Source organism: Pimephales promelas, chromosome 1 (genome assembly GCF_988280905.1).
Source record: "Pimephales promelas chromosome 1, fPimPro1.hap1.1, whole genome shotgun sequence".
Classification (NCBI taxonomy): Eukaryota; Metazoa; Chordata; class Actinopteri; order Cypriniformes; family Leuciscidae; genus Pimephales; species Pimephales promelas.
Window position 1 is genome coordinate 26,904,224 of NC_142769.1, and position 20,338 is coordinate 26,924,561.

Consider the following 20,338-nt stretch of genomic DNA (forward strand, 5'->3'; position numbering starts at 1 on the left):
TGTCTTACTGTTCTAATTTAAACACTATTGAAATAGGAAGTAATTAATGACCATTTAATGACAGATTCACTGTAGAGTTTGTGTTCTGTAACCAAAAATGCTCAGATAATATGTTTGAAAATGTCAATTTTGATTCTTATCAATTTCTTATTACTCTTATTTTTCTTATGATTCTTATTATTCTATATATATATATATATATATATATATATATATATATATATATATATATATATATATAGAGAGAGAGAGAGAGAGAGAGAGAGAGAGAGAGAGAGAGAGAGAGTTTCAAAGAGTTTCTTTGAAATTATAAGCAAGGGAATTCAGGTTTTTATTTAGGTTGTAATTTTTTTGGTTCTCCTGTTTGCTTTCCTTTCCCTCCCCAACATCACTGTATTGTTCATTGCAACCTGGCCAGAGGGATCAATAGACTTCTTCTAGACTTTGTTCCTTGTAACTGTGTAATGGGGGAGAAATCCCCAATGCCTGAGTGGAGAAAGGGGAGAGGCCCCACTCTCGAGTATCGAATCGATCCTATAGCACAGACTTTAAACAGACCAAGGGCAAGTCCCAGCACCTGTTTGCTCTCAGCATCTCTCTCTCTCTCTCTCTCTCTCTCTCTCTCTCTCTCTCTCTCTCTCTCTCTCTCTCTCTCTCGCTCTCTCTCTCTCACACACACACACACACACACACACACATATTGTACATGTACACAGGGGTAGGGCATCGCAAATGAAGAGAAGACCAGCAGGCAGGAAAACTCTTAGAATGTTGAGGAGATAAAAGTGCTTTGTTTCCATTTCAGATAAACTCTAAAGATAGAACCAAGGGATTATGAAGAAAGAATAGAGGAGGAAAAAAAAGCACAGGTACACATTTATCTACTGTAGGCTTTATCTCTACACTCATGTAGAGTGTACTTGTGTAGCGTGGGAACAAAATCCCCCAACAGAAAGGAGACAGCAGCACTCTTGATTCCAGCAACCCTAGTGCAGTGGCTCTCAAATGGTTGTGCTTCACGACCTCTATTTTACAGCAGAGCAGATCAAGTGTTGACACATTACTAAAGTTGTTTACTGCACAAAACAATAATAACCTTAACCTGAACTTAACCTACACCTAAACAAATGTAAAAACATTTACAAGAAGTTATGTAATATGATAAATCTGAGACGACAAGGAAAATTGTAAAAAATGCATGGTAATGGAAAACAAAAGAAAATCATAACTTGTGCAAATCATTGGGACACTTGTGGAGGTGCGCTTCAGTTTGCTTGGTGTAAAATTTGTATTATTGTTATTATTATTATTATTATTATCGTTGATGATTTAGTTTTAATATTTGAAGAGTTCAGATGCAAAAGCCTCTAAATGCCAATTGAAATGTTATTCTTTAATGATGATTTTTATCAAACTTGTATATTTAAGTTCAGTAATTTCACTTAAATGATAATTACCTATTAATTGTTATTTAAGTGAAATTACTGAACTTAAATATACAAGTTTGATAAAAATCATCATTAAAGAATAAAATTTCAATTGGCATTTAGAGGCTTTTGCATTTGAACTCTTCATTTGCTTTACATATAGTTTTCCCTGTTGTATGTGATTACAAACATCTCTGGTTACATATGTAACACTATAGTTCCCTGAAGGGAACGAGATGCTGTGTGACGAACGAGACCTGAACAGAATAGCGTAACCTTTTTCGATTGTCTGCAGGAACCCCCTGAGATACATTTGAATGGCTTTTCCACTCTGCCAAAAAAATCTGGACCCCTCTACAGAGTGAGCAAGCGCCCTTGGGGCCGTCTATGCTGGTGGCATCAGGACTTCTTCAACTAAGCCTTCTTGGCGATGGTGACTGCCCTTAGATCAGTCTTACCCCTCGAAGACTTCGCCTGAGAGTGGTGCATCTCGTCCCAGTTTTGCTGTGGAGCACGAGATGCGACACTCTGTTTCTGTTGTGCCCTGTGTGAGCAGTTAGTCGACGGTCGGGACTGCCCCCACCCAGCAGCCCTGGAGACACGAACATGAAGGGGAAGGAATTCCTAAAACCTGTGGATGACTGAATTTACAGAATCACCGAACAGGCCAGCAGATGAATGTGGGGCATCCAACAGGAAGGTTTTCAGTAACACTTTATAATAACTACACACTAATAATAATTATTTAAGTATGAGTAAACCATTAATTCATCATTCATAAAGCATTAATAGACATTAACAAGCAGTTTATAAATACAGCTATAAATGTTGTCTTCTTAATTTAAAAGCGTATCTATAATTTGTTAAATAATTGTATTTTCATCCTTTATTAATGATCAATTTATCATTTCTAAATGAAGAATTGCAATTTTTATGAACCAGTTCTTTTTGAGAGTTGTCAATGGTTCATAAGATTACTTAGAGTGTGTAAGTAAATGATTAATAAACTATTTAAATGTACATTCATACAGCTTATCATTCAGACATATAGTGATGGTTACTTAGTGTGTTAATAAATGCTTCATTAACATGTATCAATGCTGTAATTCAGGGTTAATTTGGGTAGTTATAAACCATTTAGTAGTGGTCAGTTGACTATGTTCGTGAGCTCATCTAAAGTGAGGACTATTCATGCCTTGTAAAGCATTTTTAAAGGCTGTTAAATATTTCGATGTTCTGTATCACTGTGTTGTGTTTGTTACTTTTTACTGTTTAGAAGATTGATGAGCCTTTAAATCGCCTTTATAAATGCTTTACAAAGCATGAATAGTCCTCACTTTAGATTAGCTCACAAAAATAGTTAACTAACCACTACTAAATGCTTTATAACTACCTCCATTTACTACATTTACTTACACTTTCTAAGTGATCTTATGAATGACTGACAACTCTTAAACAACTGGTTTGTAAATAATGCTATACTTAATTTAGAAATTATTAATTGATCATTAACAAAGTATGAAAATACAATTATTAAACGCATTATAGATATGCTTATAAATCAAGAAAAAAGCATTTATAGCTATATTTATAAATTGCTTATTAAGGTCTATTAATGTTTTACAAATGATGAATTAACTGTTTACTCATGCTTAACTAATGGTTAATAGCATGCAGTTATTATAAAGTGTTACCAGGTTTTCTCTTTCATATTAGATAGATTCAACCAAAGGTGTCTCTCCATGGCCACCAGGGCTGCCATTGAGTGGCCCACTGACTTGGCCGTCTCCTTGGTGGCATGGAGAGACAGATCTGCTGCCTGATGAAGTTCTCAGATAACGTCGGCACTTATCTCCTCCCCTTCACTGACAGACATCTTTTAACAGCTCAGCTTGATAAGCCTGAAGTATTTACATAGTATGCAGGCAAGCTGCTTTGCCCACCAGCGCCGAAGTGTTTCTTAGGCTGTGTGTCCACCAAAGCGTTTTTATCCAGCTACAAACGCTAGACGCTCTGCTGAAGACGCCGTGCTTTGGGCGCTTGAGAGCGCTTTGGCAGCGCAGCGGTTTTTTTGTTGAGACGTTTCGTTGCTATGATACGGAATATATGCAGCAGTTTGAATGTTGTGACAGTTGGTTTGTGTGGTTTGGTCCCGCCCCTCCTCCACTGTGATTGGACGGCAGTGATGAGCGCAGACAGTGACAGTGACAGTGATGAGTGCTGCGTTTTATCCAAAGTTGAACATTTTTCAACTCCCAGCGACCAGTAAAAACGCTGGGCGCTCAGCGCTTCAGCGTGAAAAAGAACGCTCTGCGCCTCGGTACGCTCACGGCGTTTAAAAAACGCGGCGCTCCCATTGAAAACAATTGAAAACATACGCCAGGCGCGCGGAAAACTGCTTTGGTGGACACACGGCCTTAAAGGCTTGGTTGGAAATGCCGGTGTCTTAAACTACAGTCAATCTACCCTTTTGGAAAATTAGTTAGCTACACTAAGTTACTGTCAAAAAGTATCTAGCTACATTGAAACTACTTTTGCTTTTTTGGACAACATATATGTGTCTGAGGAAAGTAAAATATTTAGTGTTTAAAACAATGCAATACAATTATGATTTCAAAGAGTATTGTTTTATTATACACAACACTCAAATATCTCAGACTGTTTGTCAAAAGTGCAAAATTCCAATAAATACAACATTGCAAGAACAAAATATACATACAACGTAAATTGCATGTAGAACATTTTCTCAAAAATACTGAAAATGAGTGCAGGAGAAAACACTTTCTAAACTGTTGCTCACTCACCATAATGATATAGTTAGTATATAACTAGTACTACTGTATATATAGTATAACTACTAAAGTAGCTGACACACTTGTACTTTGGGAGTGCTTTTGTTTCCTGGTCGATGAGGTCACCCGCCTGTGACGTTCTGTCTAGCAATCGGATTGATTTCATACGTACTTCATGATGTACTCACGCAGGACGTTCCCACAGCGTTTTCACTCAGCTCGAGTTCCCTGATAGGGAACCAGTGTTACTCACGTATGGTGAGGAATTAAAGAAACCTCCGTATATGTCAACCCGGTCTCATCCCAAGACGTCATATAACTGACGTTTTGGGACGTCTTTTGACCATACGTCAATATTCGCCTTTTTAGGGCCCCCTTAAACGTCGGTAGATGAGGTTATGGGATCCCAACTCTACCCCAGACCTAAACTTAACCCTAAACCTAACCCGTCACCTAACTGACGTTAAAGGTAGAGCGTCAGTTGTATGACGGCCCGGGATCGCCATCTACCGACGTTTAAGGGGGCCCTAAAAAGGCGGATATTGACGTACGGTCAAAAAACGTCCCAAGACGTCAGTTATATGACTTTTTGGGATGAGACTGTGTTATATATGTTTTCAGGCTTCCCGCTTCACTCTCTCCAATGTGTGTGTGTGTGTGTGTATATATATATATATATATATTAGGAAAGAGCTCCATCACAAAAGGTTCACAAAAGGGAGCCTTTGGTTAAATGAAAAAATAATAATAATAAAAATAAATAAATAAAAACACCTAAACCGGAGGACTCATTGTTGAATTAGAGTATGGACGACATACTTTGTATATAACCTAGGATCTTAAGCATATTGGCAGCAATTTCTTTGGCATCCACATGCTGTCACAGACTGCATTTCCCATCATCCTCCCTGACACCTACTCATCTAGAGCAGTAATTGTAATTGCTTGAACTTATCTGATGTTACAGACCTACCTTGTGACTTATCTGCTTGTTGTTCCTGACTACCTTGCTAGGTGAGGCTATCTCCAGTCATCACATTATCCAAGTTGACTTCCAAGATTCAAGATCATCATCTCTCATCTCAATGTTGCTCCTTCATATTTATGTGCACCAACGTTTCTGTAAGACAAAACCTCCGTTTTAATCTAAGTTATCAATAAAATTGTATCTCAGGTGCTAACAATCTCAATTATAATCACTTACCCATTTTACATTGTGTTCTTCCCGTACCTGTTCGAATTTTGCATCTGTTCTGGTCATTGTGTCCAAGCCTGAGCGTGACAAATAATCATAAAACTGTTTAACAAGCAAAAATACTTCAAAAAACAGTTCTGACATGACACATCTTGAAAGCTCACACCCTATCGGACACTCGTAGCAGCAAATACTACACGGGAAAATGTTGCTGATGCTTCAAAGTGTCAAATAAATCCCTGTTCATGTGGCTAAAGGTTAGTCTTTGATCTCTGGAGAGGGCGAGGATTAGTATGTCTCACCTTTAAAAGAAGCAGAGAGAAATGGGAAAGGCTGGCCATGTGATTCCTGCCTGAGTAAGGTAATAAGGACAGAATAAAAATGATCTGCGTTTTGGCGTAATAGAGTTGTAATAGACTTGCTCTCTGCAGGAGACACAGGAAAAATAGATTGACGTCCCACAGAGAACAGTCTCTCCCTGTTGGGGTTTCCCCTGGGATGGAATGCACACGTTCATTCAACCTCCGTCTGCCAGAGCAGTCATCTATCATTCTACATTCTACCGTGCAACTGCTTCTTTAGAAATTGGGATCGAAGCTGCCACGACGACCTGCATAAAGATTTCTGATTAGGATCAGCTTCCTTTCGCATGTTCAATATGCCTGATGGTGTGGATAGTTTTGTTCAGTTGAGCTTATGAGCTCTCTGATGTAAAAGTGAGTCTATTTCAGACTGCAGGTGTTTATCTATAATCAGTTCATAATGAATGAGATATATTCCTAGAGAGAGATAGCTGATCCTCCTTGCAGATACTTGATATATATTGGACAGACTCTATGAATCTGCAGCTTTTATTATATGAAGCCCATTCTTCTGCTCACACATGCTAGAATTAAGCTTCCAGTCTCTTTTCTATTCCTTACTTTTGCTCTCCACCAAAACATATTCTCTTTACAGTCAAAAATGCTTAAAAATGAATACAGGTTGAAGTGATTTACCAGAAAGTCCCTCTTTTGTTTAGAGTCGCTAACATGTCATACATTACTGAGCTCAGATCAGTCAGCCAGAACATCCAAAGACATTTACATCACATCAGCCCATTCCACGTTACAGGTAGCATTGTAACTATTAAAATGCATATGGGATAAGATTAAGTACTACCCTGATGAAATGTGACACACTGTAATGAAAAAGAGACAGAGAGAGAGAGACTGAGAAAGAGAGGGGTACACACATTCACTATCTATTAATCATTTAACGCCACCTTAATAACACATTTATCAGATGACTGCAAAAATCAAAGAAGTTATTAAATATTAAAGTCGCAAGACCAACATTACACAGTCAAGTCATAAATCATAACAATAATGAATAATTTACATATGTGCATCTCATTCCTCTGGTCTTTTTGGCCTACTGTAGATTGATCACTCAAGTCGCATGAATCAATCTCAATAAAGTATGATCATTGATGTACGTATCTCACTTGTGTTAAGCTTTATTCTCAATAGATTTTTAGAGGTTCCCTCAGAATAGCACAAGTTGCATTGATTATTACAACAATTCAACAACAAAAAAGCTTTAGAAAGCATCTGCCTACATTGTCTCCCATGATGTGTTGTTCAGGCTCCTTAAAACAATTGCTGTCTTTTCCATTCCTTCATTTGGGTCTGATTGAGGGCTTCAGCTGCGATTAGATCGATAGCACACAGTGAATACAGGACTGACTCAGTAAATTGGGTTCTCTTGTTTAAGTTAACAGAGGACTTCAATGTGATTTTTATTTTCTGGCTCTTGGCCCAAACAGAATAAAACATTATCCAACGGACCACCGTCTGAGAGGTTACTCTGTTAAATAAAAAGTGTTTCAAGGGGAAAAGATAAGACATGGTGATTTATTTAACTAAAAGGAAGTGCAAAAGTGAAGGGGGAAGTCAAATCCCACTTTGGAACTAAAACCAATGGCAGACTTTTAATATTCATCTCTGATATTTTTTAAATCTTTTTAAATGTGTGACCTCTAAGATGCCCGGATATGCTGAATCATCACTAATTACAGCTGACTATGCATGGTTAAGGTACAAATCCAGACCCAGCGTCATGTCTTAATGTATAATTTTTTTTTAATTTTTTTTTTAAGACTGAGCAATCATTTAGCAGCATCAATACCCCTTAGCATTGCTTTAACTGTGCGCCTCTGCTAGCTAATGAAATCTGTGCAAAGCTCCTCCAGCTATCGATCGGAGGGAGCTCTAATTTGCCGCTTGAGATCAGGCAACTCCAACTCTACCTTTTCTCTATCGTCTCTCTCTTTCCTAACTCCTCCTCCTTCCACTCTCTTACATAGCAGATAACTGCAGAGCAGACTTGAACAGTATATCGAGCTGGGGTGCTAGACTATGGAAATATTTCATCAGACATTTAACAAAGTATTTAAGGTCGAATAGATACGTGCAAGTGTAATATATATATATATATATATATATATATATATATATACGTTCTGAGTGAAAATGAAGTTCTGAGTGAAGATTTTGTGAAATGAAACAGACTTACAACACAGACTTACAACACACAACAACAACTGTATTCTTCAGCTATCTCTAAGTCGTCCAAAGACTACCGTTTTAGGTTGATGTGTTGTGACTAACTTATGATTATTGATATTAAGGTTTGCTTTTATAGGCTAGACACCCTGCTAGTCACACAAGACAATCGGGCACAAGACAACAGGTTACTATATTTTCGTTATTTTCTAGAAAGCACACACACACACACAAACACACACACACACACACAAACATGAAGAGTTCATGCAAAATGCCTCTAAGTGACATTTGAAATTTTCTTCTAGAATGATCATTTTTATCAAGCTCGTATATTTAAGTTCAGTAATTTCACTTAAATGGCAATGAAGATTACCTATGAATTGTCATTTAAGTGAAATTACTGAACTTAAATATACGAGCTTGATAAAAATGATCATTCTAGAAGAAAATTTCAAATGGCACTTAGAGGCTTTTGCATCTGAACTCTTCATATATATATATATATATATATATATAGTCCTGAAGTCATAAGTAAAAGCCTGAACTAATCATTAACCCTTGAAGAGCTATCCTTAAAAGAGAACTCCGGCGCAAAATGAACCTTTGGTCTAATAACACATTGGTACCTAGTCAACCGTTCTCTGAGATTTGTTTTCATGAAAATCAAATGTAAAGAGTTTTATCTCTAAAAACTGTTTAGATTATAACGCTATTATATAAAAATAAATCGCTAGTTAATATCACTAACAAGGCCCAAAATAGCCCCTTCGGCCTCCCATGTTACTCATCTCAGAGACCTCCAAGCAGATCGTTCTCCTGGAACTCACGTACCCTGGGAGGACCGCATAGGGGTGGCCAAAGAGAGAAAGAGAGCAAAATATGCTGAGCTAGTGGAGGAGTGCCGCAACAATGGGTGGCAAGCATGGTGTGAGCCCACTGAGGTGGGATGCAGATGGTTTGCTGGCCAGTCTCTCTGCAGAGCCTACTGTACAACATTAACATTAGCAACATTAACATTAACGTTAGGCCTATCGCTCCAGAGACTGTAAGCTAATCCATCAGATCCATGCAGATCCATCATCAAGTAACAACTGGAATAAGTTAAGACTGCTATGATGATTCTTAAATCCAACAGTCACTTAGAATGCATAGCAATGGCTGACTGTCTTTAGCTCCCTCAGGGCGGGTTTAGGCTAAAACTGCAATGTTAATCAACAGTTGTGGCTTGTGCAAAGGTATGTCACATTGCCCCAAATCTGAGAATGGCTTGTTCTGAGACAGTACTCATGATATATGGGGATTTGTTTTATTTTTTATTGATTTTTTTTGTTTTTGTTTTAATCATTATAGGGTGGTGGTGTACACACACTTCCAACACACATTTATGTTCAAACGCTATGTAAAAGTGAATTTTGCATAATAGGTGCCATTTTATATCATCATACCTTGAAATTTTGATTGCAGCTTTGTCATAAATAATACTCGATTGCAAAAGGATTAGTTGGTCCTCCTCTTCAACCAACCCGGTCTCACCCCAAGACGTCATATAACTGACGTTTTGGGACGTCTTTTGACCATACGTCAATATTTGCCTTTTTAGGGCCCCCTTAAACGTCGGTAGATGAGGTTATGGGATCCTAACTCTACCCCATACCTAAACCTAACCCTAAACCTAACCCTTCACCTAACTGACGTTAAAGGTAAAGCGTCAGTTGTATGACGGCCCGGGATCGCCATCTACCGACGTTTAAGGGGGCCCTAAAAAGGCTGATATTGACGTATGGTCAAAATACGTCCCAAAACGTCAGTTATATGACTTTTTGGGATGAGACTGTGTTACTTCAACCATAGAAAATGCACTAATAACTGACTTTAAAAAGTCTTCATCTGTTTTGTGTTGTACTCTTTCCCTCCAAACTCACCCTACTGTGACTTATGCAGCTAAATAAAAAAAAATAAAAAAATTCAAAGCCCACAAAGAATATTTCTGTAACATTTCCCAAAGGAATGACCACACTGGGAAATAAGAGTTCTGGGAAATAAAAGTTCCAAGAGTGTCATAGTCTTACAGCATTGTGATTGTATATTATATTATATTAGTATAATATTACAATAGTGATGTTTTTTTTTTTTTTTTTTTTTTTTTTTTAGTCACTTAGTCTTCTGGTTATATACAGTAGTTAGGACAGTTAGGTGGTGAGAAGTAACTGTCTTTATGAGTTATCTAGTGAGTCATTCATTTAATCGATGCATACAAGTAGAAACACTAGATGTACCCTCATTCACAATTCCCTACATTTCTCTTCCTGCATAGTCCTCTTGATCTTGAAGGAGTGAATGAAAAGAGGTGAGTGAATTCAGACACTGAGAGTGTTGGAAAGGCTCCGGATGCCATCTTCCGTCTGCCAAGATGCAGGAATTATTTTGGCATAACCCTCAAGGGGATTGAGGCTATCCTTTGAGTGTACATATTGTACACTCCTTATTTCAGTGCCTTATGTAATTCAATTAATGCATTCGATAATATATACACTATGGTTTTGAATACTAAAAAAAATGGCTGTCCCCTCAAATAGTGCATTATAAGAGAATAGAGGGCGAAGAAATCTAAATCCAAAAATTTCGAACAAATCCATTAATTTATGAATGAAACATGATGATCATTGAGTCATTGAATCATTCCTGATTCATTCAGGACTTTCTGTGTGCTGCTCAGCGATGTGCAACAAATCAATACTGTCCTTACAATGTAAGTTACTCAATATTAGCATCATGTTTATTGAACTATAAAAGACATTTTACAAGAGATGCTGATTTCCACGGTCATGTGACAGAGCATTAATGCCGCAACAAGGTTGAGTAGAATGTTGAATATACTATATATATATATATATATATATATATATATATATATATATATAACATTTCATGTTTGACATCAACTCTTCAGCGTTACAAGGCTTTTGTTTGAGAAAAAGCTGTGAGGGTTTTGGTCAATGAGGCTTGCAGTAATACAGCTCTCTTTCTCTTTCAAGGAGAGATCCAACAGTCTGTATCACAAGGGATTAGACCATGGGGAAATGTTCCTAAATACTGCCAAGCAAAACTGCATTCGAATACACAGTCGACTCTAATTAAGGTGGTTTCTAAGGCATTATGTCGTGCAGTTGAGCAGGCCAAATACAACACAGTGACACCTAGCAATATTGCCAGTTGCTCTAGAATGAAGACAAACCTGTCCTTCAGTCTGCAGTTGGCAAACCCAGTGATACAATGCTTCTCTGGCCACAGAGGCTATCACAGTACCATTAGTGGATGTTTTAAATCAGAGATTTCTCACAATCATAATGCACTGTTATCATCACTCTAGTGTAAAAAGAGATGTTTGTTTCAACTGCATTGGATTGCACAGAGCCCATTAAAGGGACCTTTGCAAAATAAATAAATATATAAATAAATAAAAGATATTATGTTTTTTCATGATTATGGCTAACAGCTTATGAAAACCCAAAATTCAAATTTAGAATATTGTGAAAAGGTTTTCATAGCTGTAAGCCATAATCATAAAAATTATAACAAATTAAGGCTTGAGATTTCTCACTTTGAATGCAATTGGTCTATAATATCCGTTTCACCTTTTAAGTTGGGGATGAATTTAAATATTATTGCTTATGGATATTAAATGTTGCCAACAGACAGTAAAAATAAATTAACAATGTATTCAAGACCTTTGTTAACATTGTTTTTATAATATACAATAATATCCTAATTTGTATTAAATGTGTCCAGGTGTCCATGAGCAAGACACCAATAATATCCTAATTTGTGCCACGTGTCCTAAGTGTCCATGAGCAAGACACCTAACCCCAGCTGCTCCCAACGAGCTGGATGGTGCCTTGTATGGCTGACACCACCGTCGGTGTGTGAATGGGTGAATGTGAGGCAATATGTAAAACGCTTTGGTGGCCATTAGGTCTATGAAAGCGCTATAAATGCAGTCCATTCACCATTTAACATAAATTTTCAATATCAGAGTATCTTGCAACATAACTAAAATTTTAAAATGTATTTATTTGGTTTTATTATTAATGCAATATTTAAATAAGATTAACCAAGCAAATAATATTAATCTTCCAATTAATATTATAAATAATAGAGTTACAAAAAATGAATTTGTCCCTGTCAAATACACATTAAATAATAATAATACAAAAAATGAATATGAATTTTGATAAGATGAATCAGAGGAAGCGAAATTACAGAATTAAATTCTTTAAAATGCACAGGAAAACTATGGATTTGCATAAATTGTTTGTATGTTAAAATATTCCCATAATTATCAAACATATTCATAAGATGATTAATATCCCTGTTAAACCAATTCCTTAAAAATACAGATTTACTAATCACGTTGTAACCAACAGTTTAATAACACTTTGGTCTTTTTTTTGTTTTAATCTAGAAGTTTAAGCTTTGACATCCATGCTCTTGTTTTCCTCATATTACAGTTTTCTCGAATGCTAAAACACAAAAGCCAATCCTCTAAACAAAATGGCTGGTTGTCTAAACACATTTACAAAATCTAGCCATCATTTTCCAATATCATAAACATATGATCCGGCTACGTCGCCCGTGACCTTTTGAACATAATTACGTATTACGTGACGTTACAAACGCGCCTCAAAGAATATAGCAAGGCTAGCATTTGTCCTTAGAAAAGTTACATTTTTGGAATATGTTTTGAAATAACCGATCGTTTCGCATGATGAGATCCTTATTCATCGTCTGGTGTCGTTTAAAGACATTTGAAGCTGCATCTGAAACTGTTATTAACACTATCTTTTGGACCTTGAACCATCCGGTTCCCATTGAAGTCCATTATATGGAGAAAAATCCTGGAATGTTTTCATCAAAAACCTAAATTTCTTTTCGACTTAGGAAAGAAAGAGATGGACATCTTGGATGACATGGGGGTGAGTAAATTATCAGCAAAAGTTTTTTTTTAAAAGTGAACTAATCCTTTAAGATTCCGTCCAAACCTGAGTAGGTTCACCGTGGCCACCATTATCAGGGTATGCAGACAACACAACTTGTACTCTATAGCTTTCTTTTTATTATTATTATTATTATTATTATTATTATTTTATTTTATTTTTTTGCAAAGGTCCCTTTAGGGGCTCCATAGAAATGAAACCCTCAGAAGTTTAAAATAACAAAACTATTTGATGCTTGTAAGATGCAAATATTTGTAAATATCACCAAACACAGAGTTACATCATCATTTTGTCATGGCAAACACACGGAAGCAATGAAACACACGGAAGCAAGTAAGATTTTTTTTTTTTTTTTTTTTTTTTTTTTTTTTTGAAGACTCAATCCAGGTCGGAGTGGTAATGGAGTGTAACGCCCACTCACTCACACACTCACACACACCCACACGGATAACCACAGATACACAAGACAAGAAGGAACCAGTGAAATCATAAACCGTGACACCTTTACCTTTCCATTCCTTCGTCTGATACACTCTGTTGTCAACATATAGTTTTCAAGAGAAGATATATTGCATATTATGGTGGTGCAGCAATAAACATCCCTGACATCCCACATAAATGAAAAGACCCATGCTTCATTTATCAGTTGAACAGGTCACCAAATACCTCATTCACTGACATTTTGGCAGTGGCTAAAGTACCTGTCTGACCTTTTATCGTTAGTGTTGTTGAGTTCTGCACCAGACAGTGTAAGAGCAAAACATTTATAAAACATCACAGAGATACACTCCATTCAAATAAAAAAATAATAATAATAAAAATAAAAAATAAAAAAATAGAGAAAGTGCAGCATTGAAAGAATATCTAAATTGAAAGAATATCAAAAAAAGAATATCTTAGGTTTTATGATTTTTTTTTATTTATTTTTTTTATTATTATTATTTTTTTGAATAGCAAGTACAACACCAGTCTTATGTTGTATTATATATGTGATGTTCTGGGCCATGCTAATGACCTAATCTAATCATGGCTTCAAGCTCTTAGCCACCATTGTTCATTACTAAGCAGCTATATTCTGGTGGACAAAGACTACAGACGTAACAGAGAAAATGTGTGAATAATGGATTAATACAGTAAAGTAAAAAGTCATTCTTGAGATGTCACTCGTGCTTTTGAGAGAGTTTTTGTCCTACGTCACGGCGCTAGCTTGAGGCAAAAGTGAAAACTGGAGCCAGCCAATAGAAACCAGAACAGATTCGGCTACATAATAAGGAGCTTAAATTACTGTTACTATTATTAAATGTCGTCTTGTTGTGTTTGGAGCAAGAATTGGTGAAAAATGAATATGCTGTATCTGGAATTTTTATTTCTAGAAAATATTCACATAATTGAAATCATACTGTAATGTCACTCTTTATTGTTGTCGTCTCGGCGCTGGCTCGGCAGAACTGCGGATCATACATACAAATCTTGCACAGGACCATATAGGCATCAAAAGATTTTTATGCCCTCAGTTTCTCTTAATGACCGTTTTCTCTGTAAGGTAGGTATAGAAGTTAGGCCACTCACCCAAGGTAACGTATAACATTAATCCTGTCAGATCATCCATGCATTGAGTGAGTGTGTAGACGGCTACGGGTCGGACAATCTGGTTCCGTCCATTAAAGATAACTTTTGGAAATAACAATCGCGGACCTGGACACTGAGTGACCTTACACAATAAGATAAAATTGGATTTTCTCCAATCATTGTTAAAAAACAAGCTAGCAATACTTGCTAACTAGTGTTAGTGAAGCGGCCAGAGGGATCATTCTGCCTCCACCTAAGCTCCGCCCACAAAAACGTCACCATGTTTACCAACTGAAAAGGGGTCTATACTGTGTGTACAAGTTTTGCACATTAAAATTAATGAGATGACTCTGCCAGAAACAGCAACGTATGGGCCATTTTAGACATCAAAAGTATCATGTCTCTGATACAGTGTACAGTTTGTGGTCCTGTTACGTAAATACAAAAGTATTTGATTTACGTACCAATCAAAAGACAGGAGGAGACAACATAGGTAAATCAAATCCCAAATGTTTATTGACAGGTGGCAGAGATCGAGAGGATACACAGGTGAGTGTTTTGAATGATGACTAGTTGAATCAACGTAGCTGAATAGTAATTGTTTTTGCAGGTAATGTGATTGTGATGGCTGAAGATGAGAAGGTGATCTGAAGTGAAGACGAAGGAAGATGAAGGAAGAAGACAGTGGGTAATCTCAAATGTGAGACGATCAGGTAATGAGCCGGGTAAGTTGACTAGTAGTGAACAACAAGACCAGGCGATTGCGAAGTAAGAGGTGACTGCTTATGAACTGTGTGCAGGTGTGCTGCTTTACTATAAATGCAGAATAAATGCCCATTCCTCGTCTCCAGTTTGTGTTATCTGTCAGGAGTTATTAAACAAATTGTTCACCAAAAATGAAAATTATCCCATGATTTACTCACCCTCAAGCCATCCTAGGTGTAAATTATTTTCTTCTTTCAGCCGCATGCCAACATGATCAACACAATCATGAGTTATATTAAATAATATCCTGGCTCTTCCCATCATAAAGTTCATTGGTAAATTACTTTTCATGCAATCAGTTACATGCATATCCATTTCTGACGAATCACAATATCCTGTTCTCGGCTCATTTTGACCGGATCATTGAATCATTGTTGGCTCAAGAAAGGTTGGAATTGAATTGGTCCAAATCGCAAATGAATTGTTCAGTGTTATTTGTGAACAATTTAGAGAAAGAATCAACTCATTCACAAATCAAATATTGGTGACAACAACCTGCACTTTTAATGAAACGCAGTCATGTAAGAAAGTTCTGGGAGGTAATTATACTGAACCACTTTGACGACAGACTTTGCTCAGGTATTTCAGAATGACCAAAACAGCAATGAGATTCCTACACCTCACTGCTGTCCAATTGAGCAATCACATGACTTTTTTGATGCACATAGAGCAATTTATTCAACAAATGTGTTTCCATCATAGGTTATGCGCATGTTTTCTTATCAGGTAAAAAAGTAGGTTACTCTCTATTTTAATGTATCATTGTTGTTAAAAATGTTAACCCGGTGGGTCCCAGACTGAAAGCGATCCCCATAGGAACCTTAACTCTGAATATTCATTCTGTCTTCTTCGCAACTAGTCACCCATGACACATGCATAATTAGTACCTTTTCCTCTAACAGTATTGTGATTAAAATGAATGAACGAATATTACCATAGACCGAGAAGGCTGCTGCTAATGTTTTATTTTAGGATGCGTTTCGCTAGGCCTCAATGGTAAACATCAGTTTTCCAACTGTATTTTGTTGGAACCTGGACCTGGGTGGGAGTGGCTCTGTGGTTCATGTACTGTAGGTTGTCTACAAACCAGAAGGTTGGTGGTTCAATCCCCGGTTCCATCTAACCAAGTGTCGAGGTGTCTGTGAGCAAGACACCTAACCCCAGCTGCTCCCAACGAGCTGGATGGTGCCTTGGCTGACGTCGCCATCGGTGATTATGATTATTAGTAATAATTAGGTATTTTTTGAAAGCTTACAAATTCAAATTTCAACCCGTGAAAACTATTTTGAAATTGGACGATTGAGAGGCGAGCAAGTTCTTTTAAGGCGGGCATACTCGGTGCGATTTTTTTTTTTTTGCTGTTTTACGAGCTCGCAGATGATTTTTTTTTTCATTCGAGAGAAATCGCGTGTAAATTTGTTGTGCTCGCATGTCGCATTTTATAAAACAACAAATGCTCATTTATTTATTTATTTATTTTTTTTTTTGCATGCTTGTAAAATTTTTGTTGAAATCTACATGTTTTATACACAAGGCCACAAGACATTAATGTTGTTGTTTTTAAGGTATTACTGTGTAGCTTTGGGTTTATGCTTGGGGACATTGGCCCTCATTTATCAATCTTGCGTAGAAACGGGCGTATATGTTGGCGTAAGATTATGCTTACACTCCTCTCACCGCCTGATTTATGAAGATGTGCGTACCTTTGAAATCCAGGTGTACGCAATGCCTGCCCTTGATTAACCCCGCGGCCGAAAACGATCGTCATTAGAATAACACGCCCCTAAATATTCAAGTATCCGCTCCCCCCACATCCTTATTTTACGCCATGGACACACGGAAGACGGCAAAGAAGAGAAACTTCTCCGACGTGGAGCCGAAATGACCTAACACAATGCATTATTTTACAGCACGTCTTTTGAAATTAGCATTCAATTTCGAATCACGTCACATGTATAATAGTGATGATGATGATGTGATGTGATGTGAAGTACCATTCATTCACATTAATAATTGCATGACAATTTGTAATAGTATTCTTCTTATCATTATGATTTGCATTAATGATGCTTATTGTTATTTAGAAGAAGGATGTCATTATTATTATTTCTATTATTATTATCATTTAAAAGAAGAAGAATGTATTTTTATTATTTTGTCAGTCTGAATTATTTTTTGGTCATTGAAAGCCTTTCATTAGGCTACCGAACCCAGTCCGTGCACACCTGCCGGGGATAATCCTGAAACGTCAGGGTAAAGCGGGCTCGCAACTGAAGGAATATATGCTTACAAATCAAATGCTTCGGTGAAGTCACACATTGAAGTCCACGTTACACAAAAATAAATACTGAAGTTTATAATTTCTATGTTGTTTTTTGTTTGTTTGTTTGTTTGTTTGTTTGTTTTACAGTGGGTCATAATATATCATATCTTTTAGTTTGTCAGTGCGTTTTGTGGTGTTAGGAATTTTTCGCCGCATTTCCTCATTAACTCAAAACGTGCGTACACCACCTCCTGTGCTGGTGTAGGATTCGAGCGTGCCGTACGCTCACGTCCATATTGATAAATCTCAAACTCACCGTGGTTTTGAGTGTACGCAAGGTGTATGCTGGAAATTTGGTGTACGCACTTTTGATAAATGAGGGCCATTGATTTGCTGGAAAATAAAAATCTCAGGTCGTAGGTGTTCTGAAGACACCATCATGCTTTCCTTAAGGATCTATCTGTATCTTACTGGATTTGCTTTACGATTTACTCCATAAGGCGTTTAGGACCTGCTGCAGAGAAACATCTCCACAGCGTGTTAGGTGCCACTATCATGCTTCACAGTGGGGATTGTGTATTTCTGATGATGTGCAGTGTAGCTTCTGCCAAACATGCCGTTTGCTCTGATGGCCAAAAAGCTCAATTGTGCTCTCATCAGACCATAAACTCTTCATCCAGCTGGCTATAGAGTTCCCCACATGCCTTGAGGCAAACTGTAGCCGAGATGTCATGACATTTTTAACAGTGGCTTTCACTTCACCCTTTCTCCCTTAAAACTGTGGCTAGTGAAACACAAGGGCTAAATGCATGCACAGATTTATAGCTGGACTATTTATTTATCGCTCGTCATTTCTTAATCATTGATTCAACTGCACTAAAGGGATCTTCAATGACTTCCTAATCTTCTAGCATGTCACCACTCAACACATTGTGTGTAACATTATTTGTTGTCTTCATAATAGTCTGCAAGAACAGGGTGGTGGTGTAATGGTGTGGATGTTTTCTTGGGACACTTTAGGCCATTTAGTGCCAATTGGGCATTGTTTAAATGCCACGGCCTACCTGAACATTGTTCTGACCATGTCTATCCCTTTATGGCCACCATGTACCCATCCTCTGATGGATACTTCCAGCAGGATAATGCAACATGTAAAAAATCTTGAATCATTTCAAATTGGTTTCTTGAACATGACAATGAGTTCACTGTACTAAAATGGCCCCCACAGTCACCAGATCTCAACCCAATAGAGCATCTTTGGGATGTGGTGGAACAGGAGCTTAATGCCCTGGATGTGCATCCCACAAATCTCTACCAACTGCAAGATGCTATCCTATCAATATGGGCCAACATTTCTAAAGAATGCTTTCAGCACCTTATTGAATCAATGCCACGTAGAATTAAGGCAATTCTGAAGGCGAAAGGGGGTCAAACACAGTATTAGTATGGTGTTCCTAATAATCCTTTAGGTGAGTGTATAAGGTTTCATTTCTTAAAGGGGTGATATACTGCCTTTTTTCTTTGCATGATTGTGTTCATGGGGTGCAATATAACATGTATTCATATTATATATGAATCGTAGCAGGGGAGAGAATACAAGTCGTCTCAGAGTTTAAATATCTTGGAGTTTACATAGATAACAATCTTACATTTAAATCACACATCAAGAAGGTTTGTAATCACATTAAGTATAGCCTGGCAAATTTTAGATATGTCCGTAGCTGCATGTCAAAAAGGGCTGCCATGATGTTCATGCACTCCATGATTTTATCTCATATCACCTATTGTTTGACAACCTGGTCACAAGCTAGCAACACTTCTCTCAAACCACTACTATCCCTATATAAGAAAACTCTTAAAGTACTCGATAAGAAATCTATATATTATCATCATTGTCATTTTTTAAAAAAATATAATCTATTGAATTTCGAAAACTTTATTATATACGCAGATCTCTGTCTTGTGTATAAAATTTTGCATGGACTGGCTCCTCCCGTATTGTGCCAGTTTGTGAGCACAGCACCAAGTGCTCTCAGATCTACAAGGAGTGCAGCAAGAGGTGACTGCATTGTCCCGTTTAGGAAGAGTGCACTTGGTCAAACAGCTTTTTCAATAAGGGAAGCTCGTGAATGGAATCTCATTCCAATTCACATTAGAAATTTAAAATCTTACGTTTATTTTAAACATAACTTAAAGAAATCGTTAATAGATAGTCAGGACTGTTTACATTACACTTGACATGAAATTTTGCTGCTGCACTGTGTTTCTTGTTCTGCCTTTTTATTTTTTATTTTAAATTTTTATTTGTATTTGTCTGTTTGCTTGTTTGTGCCTCCTGTGGTATGCCAATGAGGTTGGCTGGCTCATTGTTTTCTCTTGTGTTTAGATAGGGAAACCTTTGACATTAGTTATTGTCCTAGCTATATTGTTTTTATGTTTTTTTTATTTATTTTTTTTGTTTGTTTTAGGTGTGACATCAAGATCTGTCCAGGGACAGCAGATGTAAAATAGCCTACTGGCTAATTCTGGCACACTGTACATTTAATCATGTATCATTAGTGTGCATTGTCCCTGTTAAATAAACCTGAAAATAAAATAAATAAATAAATAAATAAATAAATACATAAAATAAATATTTTTTTCTTTTATAAAAAAGCCTTATTTTTCATAAATTTCATCTTTATTGTAAGCCGCTTTCTCCTCTGTCATTTAAACAACTGGTTGATTTTCTCTTAACTCCAAGTCATCCAGAGTCACGGCCAAATCCGAATCGAAAGACCGCTG